The sequence below is a fragment of the Hylobates moloch genome, unplaced genomic scaffold (genome assembly GCF_009828535.3).
Source record: "Hylobates moloch isolate HMO894 unplaced genomic scaffold, HMol_V3 SCAFFOLD_2, whole genome shotgun sequence".
Taxonomy (NCBI): Eukaryota; Metazoa; Chordata; class Mammalia; order Primates; family Hylobatidae; genus Hylobates; species Hylobates moloch.
Window position 1 is genome coordinate 163,009,696 of NW_026652277.1, and position 19,685 is coordinate 163,029,380.

At 38.6% G+C, this 19,685-nt stretch overlaps 1 protein-coding gene across 9 annotated transcripts in view; it reads left to right on the top strand.

Annotated features, from left to right (window-relative positions):
* Positions 1 to 19,685, top strand: part of SCAF8 (SR-related CTD associated factor 8) — a 231,812-nt gene that overhangs the window by 113,652 nt on the left and 98,475 nt on the right. For 7 of the 9 annotated variants that reach the window (XR_009212529.1, XR_009212530.1, XR_009212524.1 and 4 more), the window contains one exon: positions 15,639 to 15,899. The exons of the other annotated variants lie outside the window; for them this stretch is intronic. The gene's annotated coding sequence lies outside the window, so the exon portion shown is untranslated. The remainder of the gene's footprint in view (positions 1 to 15,638; positions 15,900 to 19,685) is intronic. 9 annotated transcript variants of the gene reach the window in all.

The following is a 19,685-nucleotide window of genomic DNA, read 5'->3' on the forward strand; positions in this document are numbered from 1 at the left end:
TTTTTATCTTATGTATGCATATATTCTGAATTTATGCCCGTGTCATAAGTTTTGTTTCTTCTGGGATATCTTTTTTTTTCTGTGCAGCCACAGAACAATTGTGGTTTAGGAATAATATCTTTCCAGCGAGGATCATCTACATGTAGCCGAGGGAGCTCACATACAAATTAATCTGACCACGAGCTCTGAAAGGACAGTGGCTAACACATCTTGGGTGTTTGATTCACCTGGATTTGCTCAGTGACCAGAGAATTTACATCTAAACTTTCAGTTCAGCGTTACTCCCTGTGTATTTAAACATGTTGAGGAAGAATTTAGCATTCTTTTGGGCTACCAACCCTGTGTCTAGCCCACTGTTTGGCCTGGACACACCTACCAACTCTACCCTGTAATGTCAAAATGGTACACATTGTTTCTGTAAAGTGACATCTTTTGGATAACTTGGTGATCTTTTTGTATATGCCTACCTTTAATGGCCTGGGCATTTTCACAAGTGTTCTTGAGTGAACATGACAACTTGAACCTCTCGATTTGCATGGTTTTGTGGCATTTTCCGGGTCAAGAGACTATCAAATCATTTTTCCCTCAGTCCACTTACAGGGAGAGCAAGAACTAGATCGTTGAAGACTGATAACGTTTTCTCATCAGGAACAACTCAGTCTTCATTAGTATAATGACATCTGGGCAGGGCGGTGGCTCATGCCTGTAATCCCAGGACTTTGGGAGGCTAAAGTGGGCAGATCACTTGAGCTTAAAAGTTTTGAGACCAGCCTGGGCAACATGACGAAACCCCATCTCTACAAAAAAATACGAAAATTAGCCAGTCATGGTGGTGTGCACCTGTAGTTCCAAGTACTCGGGAGGCTGAGGTGGGAGGATCACTTGAACCCAGGAAGTTGAGCCTGCAGTGAGCCATGTTTGTGCCACTACACTCTAGCCTAGGCAACAGAGGGAGACCCTGTCTCAATAAATAAAATATAGAATAATGGTATCTGTAAGTTCTCCAGTAACCAGAGATTAATACTAAATGTATACTCAGGGTAGAGGAGAGTAAGCAAGAGAACCACCTATAATTTTCAAAGCAGTAATATTACTGAGCGCTGGCTGAAAAATATGCTAACCTTCAGTCATTTTTGAGTCATTGATTCATATTCTGATTTATTATAGCCTAACAGTGCTCTTTCAAATTAGTACCCAGTGCTCTTAGTCGCTTGGGTTCTGTGGTTCATTTTGTGGATTTGCTTTAGCTACTTTGTTTAGACCAGCTGCCAAAAGTTAATTGAGACTGTACCAGGCTTCCGAGAGAGAGCAGATGTACCCATGGCTGAGAGTGATACAGCAGTGGACAGGCATGTGTCCGCTATTGGCCTTTGACCTTTTTAAGCAAGGAGAAATCTTTCTTCTATTGTGCTTTTTTGTGACTTTTTAAAGAAAGCTATTTTATGGACTTAATATTGGATATGATGGTTTGTTAACCACTATTCTAAACTCCTGTATATCATACTGATGAATGCAAAGTGAAGTGCTTTTTTTCAGTGAGTCAGTGTGCATGTTCAGGATTGATTCATTGGAATAAAAATAACATTCGGCTAATTGTATATTAAGAGTACATATAGGGACATGTTAAACAGAAGGTTTCTTGGGGTGATTTTTTTAAAAACCCCAAATTTTAAACATCCAGTATTTTATCTGGTTGGGGAATTAAGCCCAGGAAAGAAAAACCTCTAGGATACTCCTACCCATGTAGCCTGATGCACACCCTTGGGCCCTCTTTAATACTACAACTTATTGAGTAAATGACAATGCGTAGCACTCTCAATGCCCTCGTGCCACCCTAATGATTGCTCTACCCTTCTGCTTTCAAAAGACAGTACAATCTGTAATTTACCCCTGTAACAGGACTATTGAGACCCTAACACCTTTGCTTCTGGCTTTCCCAAATCCTTCTGTTCTTAGTTTTCATTTGTAATTAAGAATCTTTCAAGTCACAGAGGACAGACTCACATACTTCCTTTCCCACAACTTGAACGATAGAAAAAACCTTGAGCCTGGGGAAAGTTAACATTGTAATGTCCATCAGTATTGGAACTTACCTTCTTGTGCTACCACACTCTAGTTTTTGTCTAGATCCTTGAAAAAAAAAAAAAAAAACAAAATATGTAAAAAGTGCACCAACATTTCTCTCCCTCTCCCAAGAGACACATGCTCTATCTCACAGCTGTAGCATATACCATTAATCTATCCCAGGACTCTACTGCTTACCCAATATTTTTCACATTTCTCCAGGCAGCCACTGTAAGTCACAGTTTAGCATTAGATCTGAAACCTATTCTTCATGCCTGGCCATGGAGCAATTTACCACATAAAATTGTATGCCTTTATTAACAGTTGTTAATGTTAGTTTACAGTGTCTTTTTAGTTTGTACTATACAATTTAGTACTTAGGATGATTTGTGAATTGTTACATGTTACTGCCCCTTGATTAACACCATACCAATACCATTCTTTGTCTTCACTTGCCTTGAGATGCAAAATCACATCTTGCACAATTTAATCATTCACATATTTATGTTCCGGAGTTAGTATTTTTAAACAAATAGAGGAATACAGATAACATTTATTAGCTCTAAATTTTATAGATGTCATAATGCTCTAATGATATTTTAGCCTTCTTTTTACCTCTGTATAGGGAAAGGAATCCTTAATGGAGTTGTTAAATGGAATAACTGCAACTTTTGCCAATTGTTTTAGGTTTGACCTTGTCAAAATTGTTTTAAATCATTGTTAAAAACATACTAATACATGGCCTTTGAACCCAGTTAATTTTTTTCAGATGTTAAAACTTTATTTTCAAAAAAATGTTAAAGGGGCAGTTTATTTTTATTGAACTGCTTTGAAGGAAGAAATTTTATAAGGGAACAGAATCGAAGTCAGAAAAAAAAAAAAAGACTCATAATTTGTGTTATTTCCAAAAGAAAACAAAACTAGTGAGAACCCAGTAAAAAGATTGTTTTAGAAAAGCACAAGCATTGTTTGCCACCTTAATATATCCAGATTCTTTTTGAAATCAGGTTTTCGTGTTTATGAAATAATGGGCCCAGAGATGAATATCCAATGTGATCCAAACATATTAGACTAAAATATCCTGTGAACATGGAAATAATGCATATGGCCTTTCTGACTTTTTAATATTGAGCACTTTCGAAGATTGGATCCATATTGTTAAGAAATGTAAAAACAGCCTGGGCACAGTGGCTCACACCTGTAATCCTAACACTTTGAGAGGCCAAGGCAGGCAGATCACTTGAGGCCAGGAGTTCAAGACCAGGTTAGGCAACATAGTGAGACCCTGTCTCTACTAAAAGCAACTTTAAAATTAGCCAGGAGTGGTAGTGTGCACCTATAGTACCAGCTGTTAGGGAGGCTGAGGTGGGAGGATTGCTTAAGCACAGGAGTTCAAGGCTGCAGTGAGCTGTGATGGCACCACTGGGCTCCAGCCTGGGTGGCCGAGTGAGACCCTGTCTCAAAACACAACAAAATAGAACAGTCTCATAAATATTTTCACTTTGGGATTTGACCCAGTCAGTGAGTTCAAACCTAGTATTTTCAGTTAATTGAAGTGTCTAGTATAATAAAATCTGATTTGCTTAATGTTGGCTCTGAAATAATTTGACTTAATAACTTGTAACGGTAGATACAGAGTTGTTTTTCTGTCTGTAGCTTAAGAAGTGAGCTGGGTATTGAAAGCCTTAGATTTGCTAACTATAATTGAATTATTTGTGTCTAGACTGCTCTTTGGCATGTTTCCAAATCATTTTTATTTCCTTTGGGAGAATAGAGACATAACAGCTGTAGAGATGACCATGATTGCTGTGTGAACATGTTTGCCTTCAGTAAATGTGTTTGCCTACTTGGATATAGGACTTCATATTATTTTTGTAGTCAGATTTTGGGTAAAGCTCATGGACTTTTTCTAAAATGCTCCCTATCTTAGACCATCAAATGAGGCGTCAGGTGTGCCCACGGTGGTCTCTGGAATATGGAATCTTTTTTTTTTTTTTGTCCTTTCATTAGTACATGTAGCAGATCTGAAAGAGAATTCAGCTTGAATTTTCTCTGTTTGGAAGAGAATTGGTAATGTATCCAAAGCACTTCTCTTTTCATACTCAACTTCAAATGGTTGTAGAGCCTACAGGGGTTTTATTTAGCCATAGTGAAACTGATTATGACCAACAGTTGGCTTCTAATAACAAATGTTATATTTTCGAAAATGTGCAGATTTTGAGGTTTATCACAGGTGAGAATCTGTCGTATCTGAGATTGTTGTTTCAGCATATTTTAGAGTGATATGTTGAGATGCATTAGATCTCTCAAGGAAAATATTGCTAAGTGCAAATTCAGTTCTGTGAGCTCCACATAAAGGTGCTTCAGTTACTTTGTGATTGTAGGAAAAATAGAACTTTCTAGGGCACGGTTTTATAGTTTTATATCTTTGGAGGTTTTTGGTTTGTTGTTACTGATTTTAATGATTCCGCTCTGTCACCCAGGCTGGAGTGCAGTGGTAAATCATAGCTCGCTTCAGCCTTGAACTCCTGGGCTCAAGTGATCCTCCCACCTCAGCCTCCCAAGTAGCTGGGATTACAGGTGGGGGCCACTGTGCCGGCTGGGAGATATTTAGACATAAGTTTCTCTGCAGATCACTTTCCTTGTTAATAATGCTGACAAATGCTAGGAGTTGTTATCTTACGTCTGGTCTCTTCACTTTTATGAGTGCCATGGAACTCATAAGCTGTGTTGTGAGCAAGTGTATTTTCACCCTTGTCAGGAAGTTTAAGATTGTTAAAACAGATTTTTAAGAAGTAAAGACTGTATTTAGAAGATAAAGTTGAAGGGAGATTCAAGTAGTTACAACATCTTTGGATCAGTTGTTTCTTACAGTGTGCAGGAATTAAGCTTTCAGGACACAAGGTACAAATACTAGTATTTCCGTATACTGAGCACAGATAATATGGACTCATCTCCAGCAGTATAGGAAAGTTCATGTGACAGTTTTTCAAAGATGATGCCTAATTTTAAACACCAGATTATTTTCGTGTCTTAAAAATCAAAGTTGATTGTAATGGATAGGGTTTGGGATAAATAAAATATAGAAGCCTTCCTATTGAAGACTTTACAAAATTATGATCAAATTGTATACTTTGGTTAAAAAAAGATACATTTCATTTCTAACCTTAAAACTCTTGTTTGGGCAAACAAAAAGGTGGGTCCTCTTAGGGTCAGAACACTTTTCAGGATGACCCCATTTCTTAAGTTGTTGGAAATAATATTTTGATAAGGTCCTTCATTTCCTTCTTCATGCCTCAGTTTCCTTTTGTGTAGTGTTTTCCGGAGAGCCCATAAAGAGACGAGACATACACTTGCCTTTTAAGTCTAGGAGGAGGAAAAGTATTTCTGATACCTAGTTTTGCCTTCCTGTAGGTGAATTTCACCAAGTTATTTCAAAACTTTTCTCTCGCCACAACACATGCCACCTTTACCATCTTATTCCCCTCCCAGCAGAGAAACTTGCCTCTTTTCCCTATGTAACTAGTAGATGGGACTATAGTAATTTGTTTCAGTAACCTCTCAGCTCATTTAAATAAACTGGTCTCTGCCTCAAGACCAGTGGTTCTCAGCTAGAGTTGATTTTGCTTTTTCTCCACCCAGGGGACAGTTACCAGTTTTTGGAGACACTTTCTGGTTATCACAACTTGGTGTGGGGTATTGCTGGCATCCAGTGAATATTAGAGATTAGGGTGCTGCTAAATATTCTACAGCGCATAGTGTGGCACCACCCCATAACAAAGAACTGTCCCCAAATGTCCGGAGTGCCCAGGCTGGGAAACCTTGCTCTAGTTTTAGACGTATCACGCTGTAGGTCCTAAGCAAATTTTTAATTATCCTGGTTCACTCAGAACACTGCTTCATCAAATATCTTCTCTTTCCTGTATTTTTTTATTTTTTATTTTTATTTTTTAGATGGGGTTTCACTCTTGTTGCCCAGGCTGGAGTGCAATGGTGCATCTCAGCTCACCGCAACCTCCGCCTCCCAGGTTCAAGTGATTCTCCTGCCTCAGCCTCCCGAGTAGCTGGGATTACAGGCATGCGCCACCCTGCCTGGCTAATTTTGTATTTTTAGTAGAGACAGGGTTTCTCCACGTTGGTCAGGCTGGTCTTGAACTCCCGACCTCAGGTGATCCGCCTGCCTCGGCCTTCCAAAGTGCTGGGATTACAGGCGTGAGCCACCGCGCCCAGCCTTCCTGTATTTTTTTTAAACCTCTCCTTCACTGACACCAGGTGTTCCTATTAATGTGCTCAAATCTCTCACTTATAAAAAAGAATAAAACCTCTCCCTTTTCTAGTTACTGGTCTTTTTATTCTTTTGTAGAATGATCTTTGGGAAGAGTGTTTTCATTTATCTCAGTCTCTTCATCTTTTTTATTCCTTAGTGCACTGTCGTTGACTTTTGACCCCACCAAGCCATTGAAATTTCTTTCCAAAGTCACCAGGATCTACTGACCAAATCTAGCAGCCATTTTCATTGCTTATCTTACTTGATAGCACCACAGATTTAATGTTAGTGACTACTTTCTTGAAACTACTCCCTTGACTTTGCAGACCACTCTCCTGTACGCATCATCAGTGTTTCTTCTTTGAATTCTACAGCTTCCCATGTGGTTCCATCTATTCACACATGTTCATGAGCACGTGAGCTCACTTAGGACCAACATACCAGTGAGTACCCCATTGATACTCAGGTCTGCCTGACTTTCTACCTAGATACCTTAGAAGTATCTCAAGCTTAATCTATTTTCTCTTCCTAATTCCCACCAAAAATGTTTTCTCTTTTCCCAATGGTTGACATTCCCATTCTTTCCATCTACCAAGTTAGAGACTAGGAAACTATTCTCTTTTGCTCTCATAACATCCCTTAGTAACAAAGTGGTTAGGATTTTTACTCACTAAACATAACTGAAATTTGCATTTCCATTGCCTTTGCCTTGGTTCAGTCCTTTTTTTTTTTTTTTTTTTTTTTTGAGACGGAATTTCGCTCTTGTTGCCCAGGCTAGAGTGCAGTGGCATGCTCTTGGTTCACTGCAACCTTCGCCTTCCAGTTTCAAACGATTCTCCTGCCTCAGCCTCCCAAGTAGCTGGGATTACAGGCACATGCCACCATGCCCAGCTAATTTTTGTATTTTTAGTAGAGGTGGGGTTTCACCATGTTGGCCAGGCTGGTCTCGAACTCCTGACCTCATGATCTGCCCACCTTGGCCTCCCGAAGTGTTGGATTACAGGCGTGAGCCACCGCGCCCGGCCTTGATTCAGTCCTTCGTTGACAGTTCCAGTGGCTTCAAAACTATCTTCCAGGCTCAACACTGACAAAAACAACTTTTGCAATGCTTACCAGAGTAATTTTTCCAGAATTTTCCTGGGTAAAGAGAGAGTGTAGCATCTGGAGCTATGTTGCCAGAGTTTGAATTGAGGGCAAATCATTTTTCTTTTTGGTGCTTCAGAATTCTCAGTGGGAATGAACATGTTAGTACCAATTTTATAGGGTGATGTAGAGTTAAGTGACTGAGTACATGTAAAGCTCTTGAAACAGTTTCTGGATAAATGATGTTAGCTGCTATTTATACGATCATTAATGTTGTAATACACATCTGAACACACCTACCAAAAGTTCTTCATTTCTGTGATAACCTACCAAATAAAATTTAAACTGCTTATTCTGACTTGCTGGACTCATCATGACCTAGCTCTGTTTACTTTTCCAGTTTCTTCTCTGATCTCTGCTGTAAATACCATGTGTTTCAGCAATTTGATACTCTTAGCAGTTCCTCCAGAGTGCTCTTACTGCTTGACTGTTTCTTCTCCCTGAAATGCTGTCCCCATCTCCACCGTGTAGACTCCTACTTGTTGGCCTGTTTGCTTTTTTTATTTTAAACAAATGAGCTCTTTGAGGACAGAGATCGTATTAATGCTTATAATGTCTGACTCATAGTACACATTTAGTAAAAATTTGTTGAAAGCATAAATGAACATTTAAAAAATGAGAAGAGACTGTGTACAGTACAGTCCCAGCACTTTGGGAGGCTGAGGTAGGAAGATTGCTTGAGCCCAGGAGGTTGAGACCAGCCTGAACAACAACGTAAGACTCCATCTCTACAAAAAACCTAAAAATATTAGCCAGGTATGGTGGTGTGTGCTGGTGGTTCCATCTACTTGGGAAGCTGAGGTAGGCAGATCACTGGAAGATCAGTTGAACCCAGGAGGTCAAGGCTTCAGTGAGCCGTGTTCACGCCTCTGCGCTCCAGCCTGGGCGACAAAACGAGACCCTGTCTTTTTTTTTTTTTTTTTTTTTTTGAGACAGAGTCTCGCTCTGTTGCCCAAGCTGGAGTGTAGTAGCATGATCTCACTTCACTGCAACCTCCGCCTCAGTAGTACCAAGTAGCTGGGACCACAGGTGCTTGCCACCATGCCTGGCTAATTTTTTTTTTTTTGAAGACGGGGTTTCACCATGTTGGCCAGACTGGTCTTGAACTCCTGACCTGCCTTGGCCTCCCAAAGTGCCAGGATTACAGGCGTGAGCCACTGCACCCAGCCAAGACCCTGTCTTCAAAACAAAACCTAGAAAAATCAAACCATTGAAATCTGGAAAAATTAGTTACTTGCTGCAAAAAGCCTTGCACCAGCAACTTCAGCATCACTTGGAAGCTTATGATGCTCAGAATCTTAGGCTCCATCCCAGAGTCACCGAATCAGGATCTGCATTTTTGAAAGATCCTCAAGTGATTCATAGGTGTGATAAAATTTAGTTGTAGTTCATTTGTCTTTTCCCCAACAAACACAGGTTTTCATATATTCAAAGTCTTATTTTTGATGTTACTATAGATTGAAAGAATTTTATAAATAAGCTTAGTGACAAGAAAAGTAAAACAAATTTTAAAATAGCAGTTAAACTGAATAATGATTTTTTTTCCCCATAAGACAACAGTTAGCAGAAGCCATATGTACAGTTGTTTCTGAAGGCGAGATCATTTTTTAACTAGAGCTGCTCCATGGTGTATTTAAGAGTTTTATTTGATAACATCTCTGGTCATATTAGAGCCTTGAGAGCATGTCTCATATGAATATTTTTGTTTTGCCTATAGATTGAATTTCATGAATGTTGAGGTGGAAGTCTGTGGATTAGGACTGAGGGAATACCTTCTTCGGTTCTTTCTCATTTTTTGACAGGCTTCCCTAAGTTTGTCCTAGGCCTCACTCTACCTTAGTAGATACTGGCAATGTGCCCATTAGGAGAGAATAGAATTTAGTAAAATGTGAAAGGTTTTTAAAAAGTGTCATTGATAAATAAGATGAAAAGATTGGAAACCATCAAAGCTTTATTACTTAAAAGTTAACGTAGGCACTATGTTCAGCTCAAGTACCTTAAGAGGTATGTCTTCCATGCTTACACATCAACATACAGAGGTTAATGTTGTTATGTGGCACAACTTTTGTGTAGTAAATGTTTCAGTCACAGTATTAAAGTTTCTATTAAAATATTTATAAAAATATGGGAAATGTGGTATTTTAAATTAATGGGCCTGAAAAAAATAGCTTAAAGTTAAATGTTTTTATCGGATTATAAGAGTTCCAAGTTTCTTTCTAGATTATTTGAAATAGTTTACAAAATGCTATTTTAAACAGACTTTCAACCCGTTTCAAAACTCAAATATAGATGCCTGAGGGTTGAGAGAGAGTGTGTGTTCCCACATGTTTATCATTGGAATGTAGAAACAAATTCATACTCAATTCAGCAAATACTTATTGAAGAATATATGTATTTCAGATGCCTTGATAGATAAAATTTGGTGACAGTAGGTAATTGAGAAAGATATTACAGTATTGACAGAACACAGTTCCTGCCTTCAAGGAGTTTACCTTTTAGTGAGAAACAGCCAGTAAACTCTATTTCAGTATTATGTATGAATTGCTGTAACAGATGGGTACGTAAGATACAGCTAGAACATAGAGAAAGGATGCTAGTTGCTAGATTTTTATTAGAAGATGCATTTTTGTTTCAGCAAATTAACTTCCTAAGTCTCAATATCCTCAACTATAAAACTAGAAATAAAAAGTACCTGGAAGACTCATTTTGAGGGTCAAATGAAAATACATGTGCAGTGCTTAGTACAATACGTAAAACAGACTGCATAATAAATGTTGACTGCTGCTAATACTTAGTGGCCATTACTTAGGGAATCTTTCCTTCTGTCTTTGTGATTTCTGCTTCCCTTTCTCTCTCCCTTCCTTCTTCTTTTTTTTTTCTTTAATATTCGTAGCCCTAGTCCATGGATTTGAAGGAAACATTGCTAAAATCATGGACGTCAAATTTAGGTTTCTTTGGACATTTTTTTTCTCCTGTTGTCCCTTCCCTGCCCACCCAACATGAGTAACCCTAGTCTCCTCTTTAACTTTTGAAAGTTCCCAGAACAGTAATGGTAGGGTCCTTTTACAGCATGATGTCACGTGTTATTCAAGACTTGTACTGTCCAGTATGGTAGCCTTTAGTCACATATTGCTATTTAAATTTATAAAATTTAAAAATTCAGTTCCTCAGTCACACCAGTCACACTTAAATGCTCAACAGCCACATTAGCTAGTGCCTACCAAATTGAGCAGCACAAATACAGAACATTTCCAGGAAGTCCTGTTTTATAGTGTTACTCTAGAAGAGCAATTGCTGATAACATAGGCTGTTTACTTTAATTAAAATTATCAGTCAGAATTCTCTGTCCCAAACTATATTTTAATTTTTTTTTAAATTCTTACTTCTGGTTAGTTTCCATTAAGGAGTTACCATGCTTGGCAATGCTGATTCTTATTTTTATAAATATGAACTCTACATTGGTATTTCAGTTTGTGTTTTAAGACTTACTAAAATGTCTTGGGGTGTTTTTTTCAAATATAATTCAGTGAAGTTTTCAGACTCTTTTAAGTCACATCTTTAAAATGCTATTTCTGATTAAAGATAACGTAACATAATGTTGCGATAAATATGTATTCTGCTTTACAATAAATATATAGACTGCTTTAATCCCTTCTTTCTTCTTCAGTCTTTTATGTATTATATTTGCCTTTTCTGAGCAACTCAGCTTGCTTTTTCCAAATACAGACAGTGTTCAGTTAGGGTGTTTCATACACCAGCCGCCATTTACATCTATGTTATTACCTATGGCAGACACCTACACATGTTGACAGACAATTTTAAGTCAGTCAGTCCATCCTTAAGATTACCAAAAGACCAGAAAGTTTATCTACTGACTGTTGCTGGGCAGATTTTACACTGAGTTTGAAGTGTTCAGTTATGTATAACATTCTGGATGAGTTCTTGACGAACTCATCCATAATTCTTCCTGGAAGTGTCCTCATGTGTAGCTGTCAGGATCTTTCCAGAGAGACTTTTTAAAAAGTTCTGTAACCCTAAAAATGATGTTTGCTACTTTCTGATTTGTTGCAATATAAACAGACAATATTTACAGACAATATAAGTAAATACTGAGTTCCTTTTCATACTGTGAACTACGTATTGCCATGTTGACCTGTTGAGTTCACTGTATACTTTATGAAGCCATATTCTCAACAATATATCACGATATCAATGATCTTTAGTAATTAATCTTTTATTCTGAAAGATTGGGCACCAGATCAGAGTTGAAGAGAAAGTGAATAAGCCTTTAATGTTTTAACAATATCTTGGAGTTTGAAAACACCATAGAGATCACTGGCTGTATTTTTTAGAAAAGAAAAAATTTAAAAGAAATTGTGACTTATAGTCATGGGCCTACGTAGCAGTTTTCTTTTTTAATATATACTTTATTCCATGTAAGTTGGTATATAATTAGATGTTTACAGTTTACACATCTCTATAGAAATGCAGTGAACAAATTTGAATTCAGACTCAAAGAGGGCCAGTTACTTCATGTCTCATTGTCTCAGTTTTTCTTTTTAATGTAAAATGGGCCAATTATTATGTTGAGCTTAAGTGTTTGTTTTGAAGACCTAAAGAGTAATGCATGGTACTAACACATGCCACAGCATGGTTGAATCTTGACGATACTGTGCTAAGTAAAAGAAGCCAGACACAGGCCGGATGCGGTGGCTCACGCCTGTAATCCCAGCACTTTGGGAGGCCGAGGTGGGTGGATCATCTGAGGTCAGGAGTTTGAGACCAGCCTGACCAACATGGTGAAACCCTGTCTCTACTAAAGCTACAAAAAAATTAGCTGGGCGTGGTGGTGTGCGCCTGTAATCCCGGCTACTCGGGAGGCTGAAACAAGAGAATCACTTGAACTCGGGAGGCAGAGGTTGCAGTGAGCCGAGATTGTGCCATTGCACTGCAGCCTGGGCGACAAGAGCGAAACTCCATCACACACACACACAAAAAAGTCAGACACAAAAGATCACATATTACGATTTATTTATATGAAATGTCCAGAAAAGCCAAGTCAGTAGAGATAGAAAATAGATAAGTGGTTACCAGTGGCTTAGGGGTGAGGGGTTGGGAAAGAATGGAGAGTGACTGCCGATGGGTACAGTTTCCCTTCAGCATGATGAAGATGTTCTGAAATTCGTGGTGGTGGTGGTTATACATCTTTGTCAATATACTTAGAACTACTGAGTTGTACACTTGAAAAAGGTGAAATTTATCATATGCGAATTGATACCTCACCAAGAAAAAAAGCAGTAATGCATGTAAAGTACTTATCAGGTAACTGTTACATAATGAGCTTTTTTTTTTTTTTTTGGGACGGAGTCTCGTTCTGTCACTCAGGCTGGAGTGTGGTGGCGCAATCTCAGCTCACTGCAACCTCTGCCTCCCAGGTTCAAACAATCCTCCCGCCTCAGCCTCCCAAGTAGTTGGGACTACAGGCATGCGCCACTGTGCCCAGCTAACTTTTGTATTTTTAGTAGAGACGGGCTTTCACCATGTTGGCCAGGCTGTCTCAATAAGCTGTCTTTATAAAGATTTTTGGCTACAGTTATTAGGAAACATTTGTGAATTTTAAGAAAATAATGCAGAAAAACTAGGAAGTATAGGCTGGGCAGGGTGGCTCACGCCTGTAATCCCAGCAGTTTGGGAGGCCGAGGTAGGTGGATCACCTAAGGTCAGGAGTTCGAGACCAGCCTGGCCATCATGGTGAAACCCCATCTCTACTACAGATAGAAAAATTAGCTGGGCATGGTGGCAGGCGCCTTATAATCCCAGCTACTCGGGAGAGTAAGGCAGAAGAATCACTTGAACCCGGGAGTCGGAGGTTGTGGTGACCTGAGATCGCACCATTGCACTCTGGCCTGGGAAACAAGAGTAAGACTCAGTCTCAAAAAGAAAAAAGAAAAACTGGAAAGTATAATATTTAGTGTTGTATTTTATTTTGCTACCTGAAATACAAATAATTTAACCACTAATGGCGTATTTTAATTACTTTTTCAGCAGTAGAATGTAAAAAAGGTATTTACTAACACTAGTTTCCAAATTCAGGTATTAATCATAGCGAGTTTTTTGCAAGAAAGAATCCCATGTTTTAGTCAGTATTACAGTACTATTTCAATATTTTTCTTAATATAAATATATAAGCCATTAAAATGGCAAATTTTATGTTGTGTACATTTAACCATGATTTTTTAAACTAATAAATACTGTCTTGTAAGAGCTTTTAATCCTTGAGAAGCGTTCTTATGTGTATAGTCCTGTCCTTTTTATTATTTCAGAAAAAGGTAATCATAGTGATAGAAATCTTTAATGATGGCAGTTTATGTGTATCTTTAGTTTGTGGCTTTTAAAATGAAAATTATTACAGCTGATATCTAATAATACGTATCTACTAGGTACTGAATAGGGCACCCACGGGAAGTAAATTCCATACCTTAAATTAATCTCATGTTGTTAGTGTGATAAAATAGAACACTCAGTGTTGTTGGTCTGGGGGAAAGTGATGTTTTAGCTTCTCTTCTCAGCTGTTATAGTGGTGCCAATAACTTATAGAGTAGAAAATGCTCTGGTTAACTCTCAGAATCTGTAATAAAGGGCTACTATAGATCTTCGTGTGATGCTAGTAGCAGAAAAAATATAGCTTTTGTTTTAAGGGCTTACATAAGGTAGTTGAGGACAAATTGTTTTAAGGGCTTACATAAGACAGTTGAGGACAAAGAATTCACTAAGGTTAGCCCCAGTGCCTATGAATGGCTCTTGATGTATGATGGTTGCTCAGATATTTGTTTAATTAATTTACAGGTATTCATTGGGATGCAATTTGATGATAATTAAATGCATAAACTGTGATAGCTATTTATCAAGCCAATTTTATATGCTAGCATTTTGTTTGAGTGAGAGATTGGGTGGGGATGGAGATACCAGGAAATTCTGTAAGTGTTACCGCCTTCAAGGAACTTAGAAAGGTGGTGGGTGATGGGGAAGATACTAAAGAATGATGTAAAAAATGCAAGGTTGAATATAGCCAAGTGCTTCAGTACTTGGTGAAGGTGCGAAATGCTCCATATGAAGAGAAAAGAATGCAGTGGTGACTAGATTCATGGCGGAAATGGGATTTGGGGTTGGCCTCAAAGGACTATCTTAAAGGCTGAGACAGGGTGAAAGGTATTTCCATGTAAGGATACTGATCAGTTATGAGACCAACTAGAGCAAAGGTATAAAGCCTGAGAGTCAACCCCTCGAAAGTTAATGAAATGTGAGCTCCATCTGATTGGAGCTGGGAAATACACTTTAGGAGAAAGTGACAGACTTATGGTTGGATTGATTAAGTGAGATGGGGTTATACAGAATCTTCAGTGTCAGAAGCGGAGTAGTTCATAGTTCACGTAGATTTTGAGAGGAGTAGTCAGGGTACTTAGTATAGGTTCTCTAACTGAAAAATGAATTGATGTTTAAGGAGAGATTAATTTGGTAGTTTTGTATATGGTGCGAAAATGGGGTTGGAGAGACTAATTAATGGGTTTGCTCCATAGTGCCCTTGTGTGGGGTATACGCTTTTTTTTTCTTTGAGGCACAGTGCAGTGGCACAATCCCAGCTCACTGCAACCTCTGCCTCCCAGGCTCAAGTGATTCTCCTGCCTCAGCCTCCCGAGTAGCTGGGACTACAGGTGCCTGTCACCACACTCCGCTAATTTTTTGTAGTTTTAGCAGAGATGGGGTTTCACCATGTTGGCCAGGCTGGTCTCAAAACTCCTGACCTCACTTGATCCACCCACCTCGGCCTCCCAAAGTACTGGGATTACAGGTGTGAGCCTCTGTGCCCGGCCGGATGTACACTTTTATATGACGCATAAGGCTGGGTCTAGGCAGAATTATAAGTAGATTATTGCCTTTTGCCTTTTTTTTCCCCACTGTTTTCCCCCCTGTCTCTCTTCATTGTCCCCATAGACCCTAATATTGTAATAGATTGTCTAGCTATCATAATAGATTCTAGACAATCAGCTGTTATTCAGTGAGTTTGTGATTTGGGGGATAATCTCTTTTTTAAAAAACACAAATTCTCACTTTAATAAGTGACTTTTGTAAACCAAGAGCTTTCCTTGTCAAATTTTCATTATAGGTTAATGATGAAATGGCAGGTAATTCACACTTTTGGACAGAGCACACCGCCCCCGTGGAATCACCCTACAGAAGAGGCCAGCTATAAAGGATGTCTCACACCTTTAAGATCAGTGTTTCTCAATGTGTGGACCATGGATACCTGTATTAGAATACCCAAAGGATTTGTTTAAAATTCAGGCTGAGCCCTTCCCAAGACCTAATAGAGCTAAAAGCTTTGGGAGTAGGTGGAGGAAACCTGCATCTTTACCCAGCAATCCAGGTAATTTATATGCATACTACATTTTGAGACCCACTAATGAAAGAATTCTAATTTTCTATAGAGTTACTCTAGCAAGGAACCTTCTCATTTCTTATATATTAGGTTATTTCTACGTGGGACATTTCCTAGTAGACCATATTATTTATGGTATCTTATTAGGTGGAAGCCAAAAGAACATTAAATAATCTGCTGGTGTTTGGGGGTTAGTTTTGCACTATTTCTTACAGTGCAAGCAATTCTTGTTACCTAGTAAAACGGTTCCCCCTTTGAAGGGTTGAATATTACTCACATAGCAGCCCAGCCTGTGGTGTATGTGCTTAATCTGTCAAATCTCATTAAATTTTTCTTCTGTAAGAATGCTAATGATACCGATTTCTAGAATTGAATGATTTCTACTCTGCCTGTTGGACTGCAAATTTGAAATCCCCTATAATTAGACCCCTCCTTAGAGTATAATGACCATTGAACCTGTATCTAAAAATTCTAGTAATTTAACCATCCAGTCTTAAAAAAAAAAAATTAAAACAGGAATTCCAAAACAATCTCAGAAGTTAGAATAGGTGGTTAGCCTGTTTCAGATGTGTGCCAGGATGGCAGGGGGGGGGGGGGGGGGGGGGGGGAAGATGGATTACTAAGTATCATTTATTTCTTGCTGGGTAAAAATTCAAACACAAGACCTTATAGCTGCCTTTTTATTACACTTGGCTTCCTTTTAGCTTTATTGGCCTTTGGTTGGTACATATGTGAATAAATTTAGACTTATTTTATTTGACTGACAAACACTTAAAAATGAGTTTGTTCATACTCATTTTAGGTGGAGTTAGAAATGGAACGTAAATTGTAACATATAATACAGCATGCTGCTTTTTGTTCTGGTTTTATGGTAACATTGAAACATTGAAATTAAAATGTTTCTTTCTTTTTTTTTTTTTTTTTTTTTTGAGACAGAGTCTCACTCTGTCGCCCAGGCGGGAGTGCAGTGCCGCAATCTTGGCTCACTGCAAGCTCCGCCTCCCGGGTTCACGCCATTCTCCTGCCTCAGCCTCCCGAGTAGCTGGGACTACAGGCGCCCACCACCACGCCCGGCTAATTTTTCGTATTTTTAGTAGAGACGGGGTTTCACTGTGTTAGCCAGGATGGTCTCGATCTCCTGACCTCGTGATCCGCCCACCTCGGCCTCCCAAAGTGCTGGGATTACAGGCATGAGCCACCGCGCCTGGCCTAAAATGTTTCTTTCTAATGTGTCCATCCTGACTGCCATCCTTAAACTAGAGCCTCTTGTCTGCTATCTGAAAAGAGCAATAGCAGGAAGGAAGCAATTGATTTATACACATTTGAATTAGTCTGTAAAGCGCAAGGCCTGTATTTGTTCAAGAAGAGACAGAAGCAGCAGTAATGCTCTGTGCATCAGGTGGATTAGTTGCAAATGTGCAAGCTACCATCTTTCTAAGAAAAGCATTTTAACAAGGCAGATTTGTTCCTAGCTCTTCTTTTTTTTCTGTATATCTGTTGTGTTGATTTTTAATTTGGATTGTTTTCCACTGGTTTTAAAAATGTAAGTCTTTCTCAAAGAAAGGAGAAAGCATTTTATAGCTAGTAGTATTTCAAGATTCCATCATAATGTACATTGATTATACATCAAACTATATATAGTGTAGTTAGCTTGATGTAGACTGTGTAGCTTTGTAGTTTGCTACTTAGTTGTATATTTAAATGAGAAACGAGTGACTAACTGGATCCCATCAAGGTGGATGTTAGGTACAGCCTCAGCCATAAAAGACTTAATCAGGCCGGGTGCAGTGGCTCATGCCTATAATCCCAGCACTTTGGGAGGCCGAGGCAGGTGGATCACCTGAGGTCAGGAGTTCGGGACCAGCCTGACCAACATGGAGAAACCCCGTCTCTACTAAAAATACAAAATTAGCCAGGCATGATGGTGCATGCCTGTAATCCCAGCTGAGGCAGGAGAATTGCTTGAACCAGGAGGCGGAGGTTGCGGTGATCCAAGATCACGCCATTGCACTCCAGCCTGGGCAACAGGAGCGAAACTCCCTCTTTAAAAAAAAAAAAAAAAAAAAAAAGACCTGATCAATACGTTTCCAAAGAGAAAGTGGGATTTTGAAATTCCTCCTAGCTGCCAAAAGACAAAATGTTTCTGGCACAGCTTTACTACCAAGTGAAAAAATTAAAAAATTCATTAGCTATAGCAAAAATCAGTTTTCAGTTTTTCCGGTTACCAGTTTTCTGGAAATCATTTAATTTTCAAATCTGCTGTTAGATTGCTTTGTGCTTTTATTGAAATAGAGCATCTGGAGACTCTGCTATAGATGCTCTGCTTCAGAAATGAAGATGTCTCCATTAAATTTGGTCATAGTAGCATGAAATCTTTTAGCTGAATATAAAACATTTTGACACCTTTAAAGGATAAACGCTCATACCTTCAGGACTGTCAATTCATTTTATTAGTTATGTGGTATTAGATGCATCTCCCTTGGAGCATACTCTTAATTGTTAATTTAAAGTTCCTTGTAGTTTTAATTTTAAAGGACTTATTTGGAATGTTATTAACATTCCTCTCATTTTGTAATCCCCAACCGAATTTTGCCATTGCCAGATAATTTAACTAGTGCAGGAATTTGACTTTGTTATATATTTATGAGGGGCAAATTCTTTACTGATCATTTGATGGTTAGCTTTGCCAGAAGATTAGGAATATTACTATTTTAGTTTCCCAAGATGATTAAGTCTTTGAAAGTGGACAGGGAGAATTGACTCAGTAAAGGTTACAGCCACAAGGACAGCAGAATTGTAAAATTGTTCTCATTGCTGATAAAATTGAGTCTTTAAATGCATAGTTGCATACATGCATGAATGCATTCACACACACACACACACACACACACACACACACACACACAGAGACACACTTTGGGAATGTAATCTGTAAAATATGTTGCCAGTCTCAGATGATACTGTAAAATAAGTGGAGTTTTCATTGTCCTGGCTTTCTTTTCTGCTTCTTTTTATTGATTTTTAAATTAGCCTACCCCAATACCCAGTATCTTCCAGGGAATTTTTAAAAAGTTATCTTTCTCTCTTTCTTGAGGTTCTTCATATACTCTCACTCTATCACACGCACATTTTCACGAGAGCAAAGTCTACCCTTAACTGAAATGAATGGCTGCTGAATGATCAGGAACTCCAAGTCCACATGGAATTCTTGCTCTTCAGTCCCAGACTCTCCCTTCTGTGTCCCCCTTAGGCAGGTGAGCATTCTGTAGTTTGTAGCCACAGCTCCTGGTTTGGGTTTTCTTCCTGTCATTGCCTTATTCCAGTTAATCATTGCCTAGACTAGTTGCTAAGCTGAAAATTCATATTGTGGAATTTCATATTGGATAACATAGTTACTTTTCTTGTTTTTTGAACAATGCTTTCAAAAAATAAAGGAAAAAACCGAATCTCTTAATTATAGCATTTTGGAGCCTTAACATTTGATCAGCATTTAAAAGCAGTGTTACATGTTTGAATTGTGGTGGTTCTTGAAACTGTTTTACTGCCTTCTTTGTCCTCATGGAGAATGTTGTCCTAAACACAGAACTTGTCATTTGAGTATCTTGAGGATTTGTACAAATTGTTTATCCTGTGACATCAATTCTTTGTGCTAACTGGTTTCTGCCTTTGACAAGGCTTTTGAAATTTGTGCAACAAAAGCTTCCACAGGTGAAGGACAATGTAGTTTTGTTCACTGCTAATTCCTGGAGTGGTTAACATTGTTTGGGGGGGATA